The sequence below is a fragment of the Cupressus sempervirens genome, chromosome 11 (genome assembly GCF_028749045.1).
Source record: "Cupressus sempervirens isolate cs-2001-9-10 chromosome 11, ASM2874904v1, whole genome shotgun sequence".
Classification (NCBI taxonomy): Eukaryota; Viridiplantae; Streptophyta; class Pinopsida; order Cupressales; family Cupressaceae; genus Cupressus; species Cupressus sempervirens.
Genome location: NC_143128.1, coordinates 799,481,303 through 799,498,512, shown reverse-complemented (window position 1 = coordinate 799,498,512; position 17,210 = coordinate 799,481,303). Strand labels below are relative to the sequence as shown.

At 34.3% G+C, this 17,210-nt stretch overlaps 1 pseudogene; it reads left to right on the top strand.

Annotated features, from left to right (window-relative positions):
* The first annotated feature begins 3,636 nt into the window (after window positions 1-3,636).
* LOC149532000 (coronatine-insensitive protein 1-like) lies at window positions 3,637-14,023 on the top strand (annotated as a pseudogene).
* The last annotated feature ends 3,187 nt before the right edge of the window (window positions 14,024-17,210 follow it).

The following is a 17,210-nucleotide window of genomic DNA, read 5'->3' as shown; positions in this document are numbered from 1 at the left end:
TTTCCTAGGGAATGGTTTAAGGAAGACATGGATGCCAAAGTGCACCATAAGGGAAAGCATGGATTTCTACTAAAGTCCTTAATCCCACATTCGCTATGTTGGGGTTTTTTTAAGTCTTTAAATGATATTCCACACAATATGAGTGTTCTCTCAAAGACACAACCTTTTGAAAAGGCAGTGCTCATACATGTGGGGCCCATGGATGGCCAGCTAGAGGTGATGATGCAATAATTTTAAATGGAGATGACATGATGACATGGAAGTGTAGGAGTGGAAGGTAGATTGTAAAGGCTTACACTCTTACAAAAATGAAGGTAATTATGGTGCTATAGGTACCCCATGTGGTTGGAAGGAGGTTTTCAAAAGGGTATTGATACTATGAAATTGGGCTTTGTCATAAGAGTGTAAAATAAATTTTAAAGGGCTCTGGTGGTACACATTTCGTAAGGTTGTAAAGAATAATGCAAGCCTATGATTGGGAGGCAAAAATTGCAGCTTCATGGTGCTACAACTTAAGGATTAAGGAGAAATTTAAATATTTCAAATGGAAAATGAATGTGGGACCCAGTCAATGATGAGAGCCAACTAGAATTTGAGACTTGGCATCCATGGATTGGGGAGTATGGAAAATGAATATTGGAATTAAAATTAAAATCTCTCCAACACATGATTTTTCAAATGGAAAAATTTCAATTATTTTAAAAGTTTTTATATAGTTTTAACTATATAAATTTTTTAATTTTTCATTTGAATTCTCTATTCATGGCTTGGGAGCAAAAATTTCAAATTGGTCTTAGGAGGGAAAATTTTATCCAAAATATGCAGTGCAAGATACTGTTGGAATAAGGAAGAAATGAGCTATCCATTTTTGGAACTAGTTTTTACATAGCTGGTCACTAGTGCGTGCTATAGGAGGTTTTTTGTTTTCAATAAGATGCTCAATTACAGGCAATGATTTCATCAATGCAGTTAAAGAATTCAATTGGGATGCATTTTCTATGCTTTGTTGGCTTAGTTTGTTCAAAATTTGATGCATAATGATGTGTTTTGCTGCAAATATTTCATAATTTGCTTGATTTTGATGGAATTTCTCAAAATTCTTTTTCTTTTGAAATTAGTTATGATTTCCATCAAATATCTTAGATATTTTGTGCCTTTGAGAGCCAAAATGATGAAGATTTGATTTTGTAGTTACAAAGAGAGATTAGAGAGATGCTTTTAACTTCTTGAGGAGGTTTTCCAAGTGGACACATGTTAGATGCAGAATAGATCTAAGAATTAACTTCTTCCTATATCTTTCTTTTTCTTTCTCCATGGTAGGGGTTCCACTGTGATACCAGGTGGGTAGTTTTCTCTGTGATACCAACAAGGTTCTAATTTTCACTATGAAACCAAGGTTTTTGATGGTTTGCTTCTTGTCTATTGAGCTAAGCTCTAGTAGTAAAGGCCACACATCTTCTCATGTGCATGTTTTCAATTGATTTCATGTGTTGTTATTCTAAGATAATTAATAGTTGATGATAGACTATGTGACATGTCTAGAGTTTCATTTAGTTTTACTAGTTTATATATCAGTCTTTCCAAGGATGAATATAAAAGTGGATTTACAATGAATTATCTATGTTTTCTTATTTTGTCTCCAGATTCTTCATATGCTATTAGCTTTGTAATTGAGTGAATAAGGTTCATTTGATTTAAGACATCTTGGATGAGTTGTGTATCAAATCTGTTGTTGTTGTTGACTAAAGGAGTTAAGTAAAATGCTTCAATGTTCTAATAGGGTTTCTAGGTGTATGAAGGGGATATTTCATAAGAATGGAATTTGGGAATTTTAATTGACAAACTTAATTGTAAGGAAATCAAGTTAGGTCATCCTGCTAGTAATGACTCTATGTCCCAACAAATAAGGCACTGATCACTAAATTAGATGCAAGCTGATATGAAAGTTATTTGCACAAAATATTTTAATCAAATCAATTCAATATTTCACATTTTGTAGTGGGCTAAAAAGAATTAATCCTCTCTTAGCTTATGAGTTCATAGGTTATGATTTGTAGCTATTTTGTTCCTATGTTATCGCATAAGTATCAAAAGACAAAAGGGTTGCATCTGCTATTATTAGGTTCAGATTTATGTTTAAATTCCACTAGTGCCATATATCAAAACCTCAAGGTTAACCTACCTAGGTCTTGTAGAGCCTAAATTGAAGAAGGAGTTATTCCTTATAGTTGTCCCAATATTGCAGTCAATTGTATCCATCATAAGAATATGCTAGCCTTAGATGCATTGGTCTAGTTTCTTCATTATTTTCAAAACTATTAAATTAGGAGCCAACAAGATGGTGACTCTATTGAGGACTATATTAAATCTGTGTGATAGAGAAACCTTGAGAATTTAAAGAGGATTCAATACAGTAGGAAGAATTTGCTACAGCAGTGAGGTAATTGTGATGTTCTTTTCATATCCTTGCTGAATTTTGTGTTCCCCAATTAAGCTTTGTTCATGGACAATAGTATGTTGTAAGATTGGATGTAAATTGTGTTATATGACTATTATAAGTCTATCTTCAATCAGTTTAGTCTTTGCAAGTGCTATTGAAAAATTTTTAGAGTAAAGAATCAATTTATGAAGTGTATTATCTTTCCAAGGTGTTAGTGATCTACAAGTTTTTCCATATTGAAAGTCTGATTCAAAATGTACAAGTGGTAAATTGTTTCAAATCTTTTCTCACTAAGTGTGAGTAGTGAATCTTGTCTAAATCTATGTACCAATGCATGGTTTATTTTAATATCAGAGGCTTTCAATATTTGTGGGCAAATCTAGTTTGTTGAGAAAGAGGAAGTATCAGTTTCTTGATTGATAATTTATGTGGTTGTATGTATCTTCTAAAATAATTGATTTCAAAAGGTGAACCACTATTGTGATTTCATTTTCCTCTTCAAGGAGGTGGGGCCTCTACAAGTATTCTATAAACAACGTGAAGGATTTCATATTTACACCTATGCTAATCATTAGATTAGAGGTTTCAAATAGCAACACATAAAGGTATTTTTAATTTTTATGTATTTGTCCTTCATGAAAGTTGAATGAACAAAATGGTTTCCTCCATCTAGTGTTTTCAGAACTAATAAAATAGAGGTAGGAGTTTAGCATTGTATAAGATGGATTCAGAGTTTAGGTCTGAAAATGATATGCCAACTCTTGAAAGTGTTAGTGCAAACATTGCTGAGTTGAAGAGAAAGATTCATGATAAGACTGTCATAATGATAAGAAATACAATCGGTAATATTAAGGGTCTTAATGAATTTTAGATTTACATGAAGTTTGAATCAGTAGTTATGAATCTTGATGGGTATATCAGACCTAAGGAGTCTTCATGGCCAATGGTACTCTTAGAAGTTTTTATGCCACATTCAATTGATTGGTCAGCAAAGTCAAGGTTAGATAAGATTTTTGAATTCCAAGATTTTATCATGAAGATTGCAAGTGCTTTGAATGCTAATGAATATAATGTTAATTAATGCAATGAATACATTAAAAGTGATATTAAATACAAAGAGTCTTAGTTTTATGAATTAGAGGACAATAATCATCAATTTGATGACATGCAAAATGTGGATTCATCTGGTTATGATAATGGCTATAAAGAAGAAGAAAAGTGTAACAGCGGTAATATTCTTTCTTCTAGTGATGAATGTGAATGTGCTACGATATCGATTGTTGAGGTATTGATTAAAGAAGAAGATGTATGGGGTGATTAGAGCTCTAATTTTTTAGAATGTATTACTAAGGAGTCTACTATTATAAATGTGTCAAACTATCTAGATAATAATCATAGCCAAGGAAAAGAAACTAATAATGAAGTCTTGTCAAGTGTTGATGAGATTTCAGATTTGTTGGCTCATGATTTTGAAAGGTATGCTAATCTATCCAAGGATGCTTGTGCTTTGCCACATTTTGCATTTTCATATGGTGAAGTCATTTCCCCTAAATTTGATGTTGAAGAAGATATAGTTTTAGAATATGCTCTATCAAGTTTGGGAGGTGTATGTGATGGTAATCCATATATCAATACACATAATGACTTCTCTATTGAGAATAAAAATGTAGAGATAAGGTCTATTTCTGGTTCATTGTCTTCTTGTTTTCATGAGGCTGAGATACATTGAGATTGCTCATGTGATGAAGAAAGTAATACTAATGAAGTGATTTATTCTAGTGAGTTATTTGAGGAAAATATTGATACAGATTAGCATATTGTGAACATGCAATTTCATGATGATTCTTTTGATTTGATATCTAATTAGTTCTTTGAGTGTGAAGAGATTGCAGCAAATGTTTAGTTTGATTTATGGAAAACTGATATTATAGACAAGGAGAAATCAAATTTTTCATTCCATTCATATCTAGATGCACAAGGTGAGTTACAAATTGATTCATGTAACTCTTTGAATGAAGTAGAATATCAAAATTTTATGTTTTTAGTTGAGGTTCTCCATGAATCAGTTAGTGGTGATCAGTTTTAGTTTGATATTAGTAGTTATGATCATGCTAATTCATATTTTCATAGTGAGCAAGATGAAGAAAGTGTGTTTGGTTTTTATATGCACTATGAAAGTGATGATAATAGTTTTGTTTTTTCCTAACAAAGTGATTGAAAGTGTCGATGTGTTGGGTGAAATAAAGGAGACTGAAATTTTCAGCTTACCTCAAGAAAATGTCAATGAGAATCAGGTTTTTGACAGAGGTAAAAGTGTTTGTTAAAGTTCAGTGGCCCAAGGTCATTGCTTGTACATAGTAGGAGTAGTTGTTTCTTGCTTTCAATAAAGTTGTTCAAGAGAAATTTTTGTTGTCAAGTGTGTGGTCTACTTCTTCCAAATATATAAATCCTTTCCATGCCTACAAGGGACATGCATCCCCAAACAGAGTCACTGTTGGGACTCAAAATTGAAGCCCCGATTTTGAGTACCATTGAAAAATCAAGCCCTATAAACTCTTTTAAATGCATATGAACCCAACTATGCCTTTGAGGCCTATGAGGTGTTTAATGTTTCTAACAACATGCATTTAGTAATTCTATGTATTTCATGAAGATAAATTGTCATTCCAAGCCATTCTCTGAAGTCCTATTTTGAGCAATTGTCAAATCTACATTTTTGCCCAAGTATCAAAAAGCAATAGGAGGCCTTGTTTGTAATTGAATATCTCACACCCAGTAACATTTCATGACTCAATAATTTGGGAGTGTTTAGTGTCCATATCAAAGAGCCTGTGTTAGATTTTAAGTCATTTTGAGTCTGTTTAACTAGTTTTTGAATCCCTCAAAGTTGGTCATTTATCGATGTCATGCTAATGCAGTTTGTTCTAAATTCTAGGAGGCACTGTTTGACTTGTTATAATTTTGACCCAGTTGATCAAAATGAAAAAATTCCTTTTATGTCACATTTTAGAGGTCATAGACATGCTATGTTTCAATTTTGACCTTATGACAAATCTATTTGATTAGTTTTCACATGCAATTCCTAGCTTTTTACTAGTGCTATAAAGTGCAGATTTGTCAGTACCCCTGTTCGTGATGTCATAACTTTGATCCCATGATTGGTAAGATCAAATGGATTGCACCACTATGTTCTACTCTAAAAATACTTTAAGCGTGCCAATTTTCAAGTCTTGATGAATCTGTCTGCACACTTTCCCAGGTCCATTCCATTTGCAAAAAATGATTTTATGTCAGTGCTTCCAGCCTGCAATTCTGAGGAGCCTACATTGACCATTCACCAAATGTGTCATGTTATTTTCCATGAGCCTAAATCATAGATTCATATTTTCCTCATGATAGTGAATCAACACCCCAATTTTTATTTTCCCAAGTGTCAGCCTACCCAATTTTCGAAGCCAAATTTGAAAACAATTTATTGTTTTCTGACATGTTTTCTTGTAGGCAATTTTGAGAAGGTAACTTTGAAAATGAATATATTTTGAGTGATAATTCATCATGATATGAGATTAGACAAGGTAAGATTATGTAGAATAGAGAATCAACATGTCAAATTTTAGAGGATTAGGTGTTTTGCTTAGTTTTTAAGGCTAGTCAAAGGACCTTCTGGCATTAAAATGACAATTGGTAGTAAAGGGTAAAAATAAGTTTTCAAGGATAATTCAATGCTCAATTTTGATTTCATTCAATTTGAAGATCTTAGTAGATCAATTGAGGATTTAGTTGTTTGGAAACAAAAAATTTGTTAGTCAGACCCATCTAAGGCCCAACTAATTCCATTTAAATTAATGAAACGTCCTTGGGTCCTAAAGATGTCATGAGCTTTAAAGTGATATTGATTTATAAAGAAGTAACATTGATGAGGAGAGTGGGGATTGGCTACATGAACTTGCCCTTAATAATTCCTCTTTGGAAGTTTTGAAATTCTATATGACAGGACTCGAAAAGATCAATATTAGTGACCTTGAGCTGATAGTAACAAATTGTCCATCTTTAAACTCATTGAAGTTTAGTGAATGTGATTTTTTGGAATTAAAAAATGTTCTAAAGAAAGTGACTACATTAGAAGAGTTTGGTGGTGGTTGTTTCAGCAATGGTCAAGAACATGATGTGTTTTAATCAATAGTCTTTCCTCCAAAGCTAACCTCATTTTTGGGATTAACCTTTATGGCCGAGGCTAATTTGCCCACTATACTTCCAAGATCTTCTATCCTAAAGAAATTGGACTTGCAGTATGATTTTTTGAGCATAGAAAATAATTTCCAGTTAGTTGGCCTTTGTACTAATCTTGAAGTTCTTGAGGCCAGAAATGTGATTGGGGACAAAGGGTTAGAAGTTGTTGCTAACAATTGCAAGAAACTAAAATAGCTTAGAGTGGAGTGAGGGGCCGATGAGCCAAGTTTTGAAGATGAGCAAGGCTAGATTTTGTTGGTCTGATTTTTCACACTTGCAAAAAAAAAAATTTAGAAAAATTATGGTGAGAAATCATTTGAGTTTTTAGGTTGCCCTAGTCTTGCCCTGTTTCATGTGTTATCAGAGTCTATTGATTTCTCCAGGTTGATCTCCTAAAACAGCCATGAAATTGTCCCAGGTCTGAAATTGATGGCATCCCTTTTGAATTTCTCAGAAGGAGTTGTAAAGTGGTTTAAGTTAGTCTTTTATGTTCTTACGGTGTGAGGTTTCACGTAACAACAGAATGCCTTTATCTCTTGGTTTTCGTGGCCACGCTTTCTAATACAGCGAAGAGGCATAAAGGATTTATCGCGCTTTGAAAAGCTCTTGTTACGGGCTTATGAGTAAACACCTTGAGCGAAGGAGCGGGGAAGCCTGCAGTATGATCTACACATATACGTTTCAATGGGTAGCGTAAAGGCATAAAGCGTGATCTAAAGGGCATGCAAGGGTATTATGATGTTACAAGTAAAGGATTTTTCATAAGAGCAAAGGCAATATTCCATGGTGTTTAAGTGTCTATGATTCTTGGGTTTGCAGACGACCGTAAAGCTTTGTTTTAGCGGTAAAGGAATCATGTGGGACCTGTTGTAGTGTCAAAAGGGCCCAGTTGCAGAAAATTCGATGGAGGCATGACATTTATGTCAGATGGGCCCATCCCTTGTGGCACATGACTTAAGTTTTTGATTTTACGCCCTTATGTTTGTAAGTTAAGCGTATGAACGAAGAGTTGTTTTTTTTCTTTTTTCATGGATACAGGTCTAGTCTTAGCGTGTAAGTGTAAAGAAGTGAAAAGGAAGATCAAGAAAAAGGGCTTTATGCTTATACAATATAAGGAAAATGTGAGACCGCAATAGCAGTTGAGAGGGCTCTTCGGTGATACAAATAAAGCTAAGTCGTAAGAGCAGAAGATAAGTTTTGAAGCCTTACGGTGTCCTAGGAAATGAAGTAAGTAGAACAACATAGAGGGAATTTCCAAGGTCTTCGTAGATACGTGCACGTAGGAGCGTAAAGGATAGAAGGACGCCTTGAGTGAGGGTTTTACGCTCACACAAGGAATGTTGAATCATAAGACCGGAGATGTTAGTAGAAAGGTTTTTGATGTTTCGGTGTAAAGGGTTATGTGTAAGCATAAAAGGTAATAAGACAGAGTTAAGGATCTTTACGCTTATACGGAAGAAGCTTAAATTGTAAAAGTAGAAACATACAGTAAAAGGGCTTGAGATCCTATGGGGTAAAAGGTTCCGTAGGAACGTAAAAGGGATTTGCAAAATAGTGTAAAAGCATCATTACGTTCCTATGATTAGGGCATTTTGAAGCTTCTCCGAGTGAGCGTAGAGATCCATCGAGAGCATTTTCGGCATCATGAAGATTGAAGGTTTGACTCAGCGTAAGAATGAAAGATAGTCATATAAGAAAGAACCTTTGATGTGTCATGACAGATAAGCAAAAAAGGACAAAATTACTATAGCCAAGCAAAATAAGGCTTTGAAAAGTACAATCAAAATCCAATTTTGCAGCTGATATACCCTAATGGCGACCTGTGATCATAATTTTTAAAGCTCATGCATGCTAAATTTATTAAAAAGGTTGGCAGATATATAATTAAAACATCAAGGATTTAATTGAATTGCCAGCCTCAAGAATCTTGTTTCTGTGTTGTTCTAAAGTTTTGAAAGCTACAGAGCTCTATGTATCCTGTGAAATTGTAGAAGAATTCAAAGTATAGTAAAAAAAAATGGCCGACCAAGAAGTTGAAGAGGTACACGCAGAAGAATTCAAAGTCGAAGATGAGGGTGATGATGTGGTAGAAGTCACACCAGAAGGAAAAAGGAAGAAATCTATTGTCAAAACAGAAAAGAAGACAAGGGTCAAAAAACCAAACAAGCATGCAAAAGACTAGCTAAAACTCCTTCCAGGGTCATCAAATGCAATTTTTGCAAACGATCATATATTCAGAGACCCTTATGCTTTTGTTTGAGATGCTGAATTCCCTAGAATTACTAGTTATGATCTTTTCATGTACTTTTATTAGAATAGAATAGAGAATGTGCCAGTATGTAACCCATGGAATAGAAATATGGCAAAATTAATTGTTCCAAAAGTATTCGTTGATGTTGACCTATTGAAGGCCCTAATAAATTCATACAATCTAGTAACCAAGACTTTCCACAGGCATAATGGGAGTGTATTTTGTACATTAGACAGAACTTCTTTTATTGAGGCTTTTGGATTGATGGGACAAATGGATGTACCTATTGACATTGCGGACTTACAAGGAAAATTTGCTAGGAATAAAACCTATTTTGTAAACAATGTCGTGCTACCACACATTCCTTACAAAGTTAAGAAGGCAGGGTTAATTCCAAAAAAGGTGGGAGACTTTTTACCTTTGAGTAGGTTCAAAAATTATTTCAAAAACATAGTGTATGGGTTGCACAAAGTATTGGGAAGTGATGGTGCAGAGGATTGTGTATATGGTTCTCTTTTTCTAATGGCATGCGACATACAAGATCCTTTTCATCATAAGGAGTATGATTATCTGGCCTTTATCATTGACAGTATGCACATGCAGATTTGTGATGCTAAGAAAGGAGAACTGAAAGACTTCAAGTTCCACCATTATTCATTATTGATGCACCTTATCCTGTATAGCAACATTGGGTACATCAGTGGAGACTTCATTGATCAAACTTCTCATGAATTTGGTGAGTTACCTGTGCAACTTTGGACTCGTATTTGGCATAAAGATTTTTTCTATTCAAATGCCCTAGTTTTTTTCAATTTGTTCAGTTTTGTTATTATGAGGCAGCTAGATCATACTTTCTTTTGGGCACCCAATGTTTTGAAGACTCTACTTAGGCCCTCTTTCTTAGATGAAAAAACAAAATTAGATCATAACTGGGGAAGCATATTTTTGTTTAAAGAATGTACTTTAATCAGAGTTTTTGCATGCCCACAGCCTCCTCATCTATTGCCTAAATATCTACCCCCTAGATTGGCCATTATTGAATTCTTTTGGCAATTCTTATTAATGAATAAAGAAATGATCCCTCCCTCTCTGCATAAGCCTACTTTTGTATGTAGAACATTTAAGGTAGGAGACTTTGAAGTAGGCAAGAATGCTTTTGAGGAATTGAGTGACTATTTAGGTCAGTATAAATTTGCTACTGGGCCCTATAGGATGTATGATCCTGACAGTTATATTGCAAATGAGGTTAAGGCCATTAGGGGTTTTGTTCTGCCTCCAAGTAAGCCTATCCCTATAGAGGACCTAATTGCCAACATAGTAGCAATAGGGGAGGCATATGAGTTATTGAGGAAGTATGAAGAAATATGGAAAGTGGAGAATGCTTTGAAGAGGACCAACCCTAATTTTAAGGGTTTTTATACAGAAGTTCCATATCCTAATAATCTGAGAAAAATGATTGAGAATTTTGACCATATTATGTTACAAATGCCTCATGAGCCAGAGGGAGAAGAAGCCATTGTAAATAGAGAATCCCCTGAACCAGATGCACAATTAGAAATTGATTTAGAAGAAGAGCAACCATCAACTTCAGCTTGGGTGCCACAAGGAAATAAGAGACAAAAGAAAATGCACATCCCTGAAAAGGTGGTAAGCATAGCTATACAAGTCATGTCTGGAAGTAGTGAGTATTTTGCTGATATTAGGCAAAATTATTTTCACCAAAGGGCTACTGAAGTAGGAAAAGCTTCTACTGACATGCAAATTGCAGCATCAAGGTTGGATGACAGGCTCATTCAATCTGAGAAATTCATGGAAGATGATGATTTTATTAAATCATCAAAATTTAAAAAAATTCTCTATAAAATCAAACAAAATGAACTCACATTGAGTCTCATGCCAGGAGAAGATCCAGAGAAAAATAAAGAGTTAGTTGAAAAACTATTGGCTTATGACCCTGAAAGTGAAACAATGACTGTTGCAGAAGCTAGGGAATTAGTACATAGGAGTGGCATGATTCTAATACCACATTGGGATATTGAGAAAGCCTTTGTGTTGGACCAAATGAGAAGACAAGATAAGGCCATCAGTTATGAAGCCACTAGCAGTGAAGGCTTTAAAAGAGGGTCAGGTTTTAATGTGGACACTAAAACCCTAGCAGTATGGAGTGTGGCCCCTGACACCAAGAAGCCTAAGATGATGGATATAGAAGAAACTGCTTAGGGCAATATGATTGTGTGGACATTGGAGAGCACTATTGGGAAGGAAATCTCCAGTTTGGTAAAACATTTTGCTCTTATGAATGAGGAAAAGGTTGATGAAATTGAGGATAAGACAGCTACAATATTCAATGAATGCCTTGATATTAGGAGAACATATGAAGAAGAGCTCAAAATGAGCCATGTACAGAAACAAAGAATAGAAGAGTTAGAGGAAAAAATTAAGATTCTAGAAATAGAAATAAAATCCCTCAAAGAACAGCTCAAGATAGTAGCAGAGGTAGAGCATGCACCAAGGCAAGAGGAAGAAAGAAGGCACGTAGTAGAAGTAGAGGCCCAAATAGAAGGAATACTTATGGGAACAACAATGTCAGTTCCTGTGATTAGTGTGGAAACAAAAGTTTCCCAGGTTGACAATAGTACCAAGAAAAATGCTTTGATGAATGTATTAAATCATAGAATCAGCATTCTGAAAAGAATATCTCAGGATATTTATAATACATTCATCAATCTACAATCTGCAGAATAGGTATGCATGGGTGTAGTTAGATGGCTTGAGCCTATTTTCCAACAGTGGGGACCATATATGCAATTTTTTGACAGGTTGATAGCCTTGTTAGCCAAAAAGCCAGATCTCCCAGATAAAGTTATTACTGTGAAGGAGGGTATGGACAAAGTGAAAGAATTATTGCAAATCTTCACAAGGAAGCTAGTAGTAATTCAAAGCAAATTGAAAATGCTAACAAATGGTTTCTATTCTTTGATTCCTTCTGTTATTGATTCCAATGATAAGCTAAAAGATTTTGATGAGTAGTCTAATTCTTTTGATCACATTATAGACTTGCCACAAGTGGTATCTGTTCTCCAAGATGGTATTGATGAATGTCTTTTCAATGAACTAATTGATACCCTTTTCAAGATTGAAACTAAAGTGAATAGGTTTATCATAGAAGGAAGGGTGATTACTAATGCCAGGTGGCAGAAAATTGTAGATGAATTAACAACAGTTAAGGAATGTGATTGGCCCACTAAAAGAGAAATATTTGTCTGGGAAGCAATCACTGAAATCAAAGCACTGCCAATAGGGAGCAGTTAGAGAAAAGGAAAAAATTGAAGATGTTATGCTCCAGCTATCATCTGCCTTCTATTTTATTTATTTTGTTTTGTTTGTTCAGTTTTCTTTTGAAAAGGGGTAATTTACCCAATTTTTGTAAAAGGACACCTGTCATTTGTCTTTAGCCTGAAGCTTGTTGCATCTCACAGTACTTAAGTGAGATCCCAAGGCTAAAGAAGGGTCTGAATTCTATTTCTTCTAAGTACTATGCTTAGCCTAGTTTTTGGTCCAAATTTTGAAAGCAAGTTTGTAATATATTTCTTCTATCAATTCTCTGAGAATACATGAATATAGAATGAGCTGTGTTTCTTTCTGAAGGCCATTCTGAGTCTATTGTAAAGGATATACCATTTTCAAAGGAAATGAATACAAATTATGAACTGTCCCCATATCAGTTCTTTTTGAATTTTGTCTCCTTTTAAATACTTAGCTACCTTGATGTTGTATGAGTAAAAGCTTGTGCAATTGAATGCAATCTAGTTAGGTCGTATATCCATTTATCATTGCTGTTAATTCAATGGATTAAATAAAGGCTTTGATGAATGTGATGAGATTTCTTAAGTATTGAAAAGGATTTTGAATGATAAATTCTGATAAGAATTGCTGATAGAATTTGTTGTAAGGCAACAAATTAGATCTAAGAATTTGCTATAGACTTTGAACCCCAATGGATTAGGCACTAATCAAGTTTTTTCAGCTGAAGGAGAAATATATTATAAATGGTTATTCAAATGCATCATCAAATCAAATTTTACTTTTATTTCTTATAGATCTTCAAAATTGGCCAGCACTTGTCTGCATGGAATGTTTTAACTTTAGTTAGCCATTGTTGTTGAAAACATCTGCAGATCTATAGAAGAATTCTTGGCCACATCTGTTTCATGGAATGTGTTTATCTAGTTAGTAGGAATTATGTATATGTTTGGAGGATTGTGAAATGAGAATCATAATTAAATTAAGAATAATCCTCATACAGTTGTTCTAGTTTTGAACCATGCCTGGGTATACCCACCCTGGTTTTACAGAGCCAAAAGAGTAGAAAACCATCTGTGGTTTTTTTGAAGTTGGGACCAAATACCTAACATATACAATTGTTAATAAGAATAGGCTAGTCTTTAGATTGTGTATGTACTGTCATTCTGGTATTAAGCATTTTTTTTCTTAGTACTTTTTTGTGCAATTTAAAACACCAACAGATTTCTTACAGAGGGATTTCTTCTATAGCTAAAGGTTGTCCCCTTCTTGAATGCATTTTTGTCTATATTTTAGATATGTGTAGCTCAACACTGGAGATTGATGGCAGATGTTGCAAAAACCTTAAAGATTTTTGGTTAGTCTTGTTGGATAAGGAAGAGAAAATTACTAATTTGCCACTTGATAATGGGGTTAAGGTTTTGCTTCAAGGGTATGAAAAGATGAATAGGTTTGCATTCTATGTGAGGCCTAGAGGGTTGATGGATAGGGGTCTTAGCTACATTGGTAAATGCAGTACAAACATTAGGTGGATGTTACTGGATTTTTCTAGTGAAACAGATGGACTCCTTTAATTCTCTAAGGGGTGACCAAAGCTAGAAAGACATGAAATTAGAGGTTGCTTCTTCAGCGAGGTTGCATTGGCATTTGCAGTTCTAAGCCTAAAATCACTCAAGTATATATGGGTTCTAGGTTATAACGCAACTGTTACTAGTGAAAATCTTTTAGCTATGCTTCGACCTTATTACAACATAGAGTTCACACCTAGCCTCCAATTTTCTAGGGAATTGTTTAAGTAAGACATGGACACCAAAGTGTGCCATGAGGCAGAGCATGGATTTCTATTGAAGTCCTTAATCCCACATTCACTATTTTGGGGTTTTTTAGAGTCTTTAAATGATATTATACATAGTATAATTTTTGTCTCAAAGACACAACCTTTTGAAAAAGTAGCACTCATGCACGTGGGGCTTGTGGATAGCTAGCTAGAGGTGATGATGCAATAATTTTAAATGGAGATGATGCCATGACATGGAAGCATAAGAGTGAAAGGTAGATTGTAAAGGCTTATGCTCTTATGAAAATGAAGAGCATTAGGGTGCTATGGGTACCCTGTGTGGTTAGGAGGATATTTTCAAAAGAGTTCTGATGCTATGAAATTTGGCCTTGCCATAAGAGTGTAAAACAAATTTTAAAGGGCTTCAGTGGTATGCATTTCATAAGGTCGTAAAGAAAAACACAAGTGTATGATCAGGAGGCAAAAATTGAAGCTTCATGGTGCTACAACTTAAGGATTAAGGAGAAATTTAAATATTTCAAATGGAAAATGAATGTAGGACCCAGTCAATGATGAGAACCAACTAGAATTTGACACTTGGAATCCATGGATTGGGGAGTATGAAAAATGAATATTAGAATTAAAATTAAAAGCTCTCCAATGCATGATTTTTCAAAAGGAAAAATTTAATTAATTTTAAAAAATTTTATATAGTATTAATTATATAAATTTTTTAATTTTTCATTTTAATTCTTTTTTCATGGCCTGAGAGCCAGAATTTCAAATTGGTCTTAGGAGGGCAATTTTTATCTGAAATATGCGGTACATCATACTGTTGGAACCAAGAAGAAACAAGCTATCCATTTTTGGAACTAGTTTTTACATAGGTGGTCACTAGTGCATGCTATAGGGGGTTTTGTGTTTTCAATAAGATGCTTAGTTATAGGCAATGATTTCATCAATGCAGTTATAGAATTTAGTTGGGATGCATTTGATATGCTTTGTTGGCTCAGTTTGTTTGAAATTTGATGCATAATGCTATGTTTTGCTGCAAGTATTTCACAATTTGCTTAATTTTGATGGAATTTCTCATAACTCTTTGTCTTTTGTAATTAGTTATGATTTTCATCAAATATCTTAGATATTTTGTGCTTGTGAGAGCCAAAATGATGAAGATTTTGTTTTGCAGTTATAGAGAGAGATTAGAGAGATGCTTTTAACTTCTTGAGGAGGTTTTCCAAGTGGAAACATGTCAGATGCAAAAAAGATCCGGGAATTCACTTCCTCCTATATCTTTATTTTTATTTCTCCATGGTAGGAGTTCTAGTTTTAGAGAATTTTCTCACTATTGTGATACCAAGTTTGCAATTTTCTCTGTGATACTAGCAGGGTTCTAGTTTTCATTGTGAAACCAAGGTTGTTGATGATTTTGCTTCCTATCTATTAAGCTGAGCTCTAGCAGTAAAGGCCACACATCTACTCATGTGCAGGTTTGCAGTTCATTTCATGTGTTGTTATTTTGTGATAATGGAACGTTGATGATAGATTATGTGACATGTCTAGAGTTCCATTTAGTTTTACCAGTTTATGTATTCAGTCTTTCCAAGGATGAATATAAAAGGGGATTTACAATGAATTATCTGGGTTTTCCTATATTGTCTCTTGATTCTTCATATGCTATTAGCTTTGTAATTGATTGAATAAGGTTCATTTGATTTAAGACATCTTGGATGAGTTGTGTGTCAGATCTATTGTTGCTATTGACTCAAGGAGTTAAGTAAAATGCTTCAATATTCTAATAGGGTTTCTAGGTGTATGAAGGGGATATTTCATAAGAATGGAATTTGGGAACTTTAATTGACAAACTTAATTGTAATGAAATCAAGTTAGGTCATCATGTTGGTAATGACTCTATGTTCCAATAGATAAGGCACAGATCACTAAATCAGATGCAAGTTGATATGAAAGTGATTTTCACAAAATATTTTAATCAAATCAGTTCAGTATTTTATGTTTTGTAGTGGGCCGAATAGAATAAACCTCTCTTAGCTTATGATTTCATAGGTTATGATTTGTAGCTAATTTGTTCCTATGTCATTACATAAGTATCAAAAGACAAAAGGGTTGGATCTATTGTTATTAGGTTCATATTTATGTTTAAATTGCACTGGTACCATATATTAGACCTCAAGGTTAACTCACCTAGGTCTTGCAGAACCTAAAGTGAATAAGGAGTTATGCCTTATAGTTGGTCCAAGATTGTAGTTGAGTGTATCCATCATAGGAATTTGCTAGCCTTAGATTCATTTGTCTAGTTTCTTGGTTATTTTAAAAATTAGTAAATTAGGAACCAACAGAAGGTACAACAATGTTTAAGATAGCTCAAAAAATGAAAAATGTGAAAAGAAACATTAAATTCTGGAACAAGATGGATTTTGGGCATATTTTTTAGGAGAAGGATGAGAAGACAAACCAACTTCAAAAAGTCCAAGAAAGGATATAGCAAGAAGGATACAACAATCAGATTAGGATCGAAGAAAGGGCTATCCTATCTAACCTCCATAATATCATTAGCAGGGAAGAGTTCTTTTGGAAGCAAAGATCTAGAGTCAATTGGGTCAAAGAGGGGGATCAAAATACTAGTTTCTTCCATGTCTCCACCTTAAAACATTGTGCACACAATAGGATTTTGAGTAAAAAGAGGGGGTAGGCCACTTTAACAAAGGAAAATGAGATTGCGGATGAAGCAGTGCATTTATTTTCTTCTCTTCTTTCTAAGAACTCTTCACTTTTGTTGAAAGATCAAGAGGATATTTTGACTTCAATTCCCAGTTTGCTACAAGAACATCATAATTCTATGTTGAAGGCTATTCCTTCTTCACATGAAATTTACCAAGCTCTACTATCCCTCCCTACTGAAAAAGCTCCATGGATGGATGGTTTCTTGACATTCCTTTTCTAAAAATATTGGGAGGTAGTCAAAGGGGATTTAGTGAAGGCTGTGTAGGAATTTTGTGGGGCTAGGAACCTTTTGAAGGAACTTAATGCTACATTTTTTGTGTTGATTTGATGGATAAATTCAGACCCACAAGCCTATGCAATTCTTTCTATAAAATCATTTCAGAAGTTTTGACCATTAGGATTCTCAGTGTTCTCCATTTGCTTATTTCTCCATAGAAAATTGGCTTTGTCCTAGGCAGATAGATCCT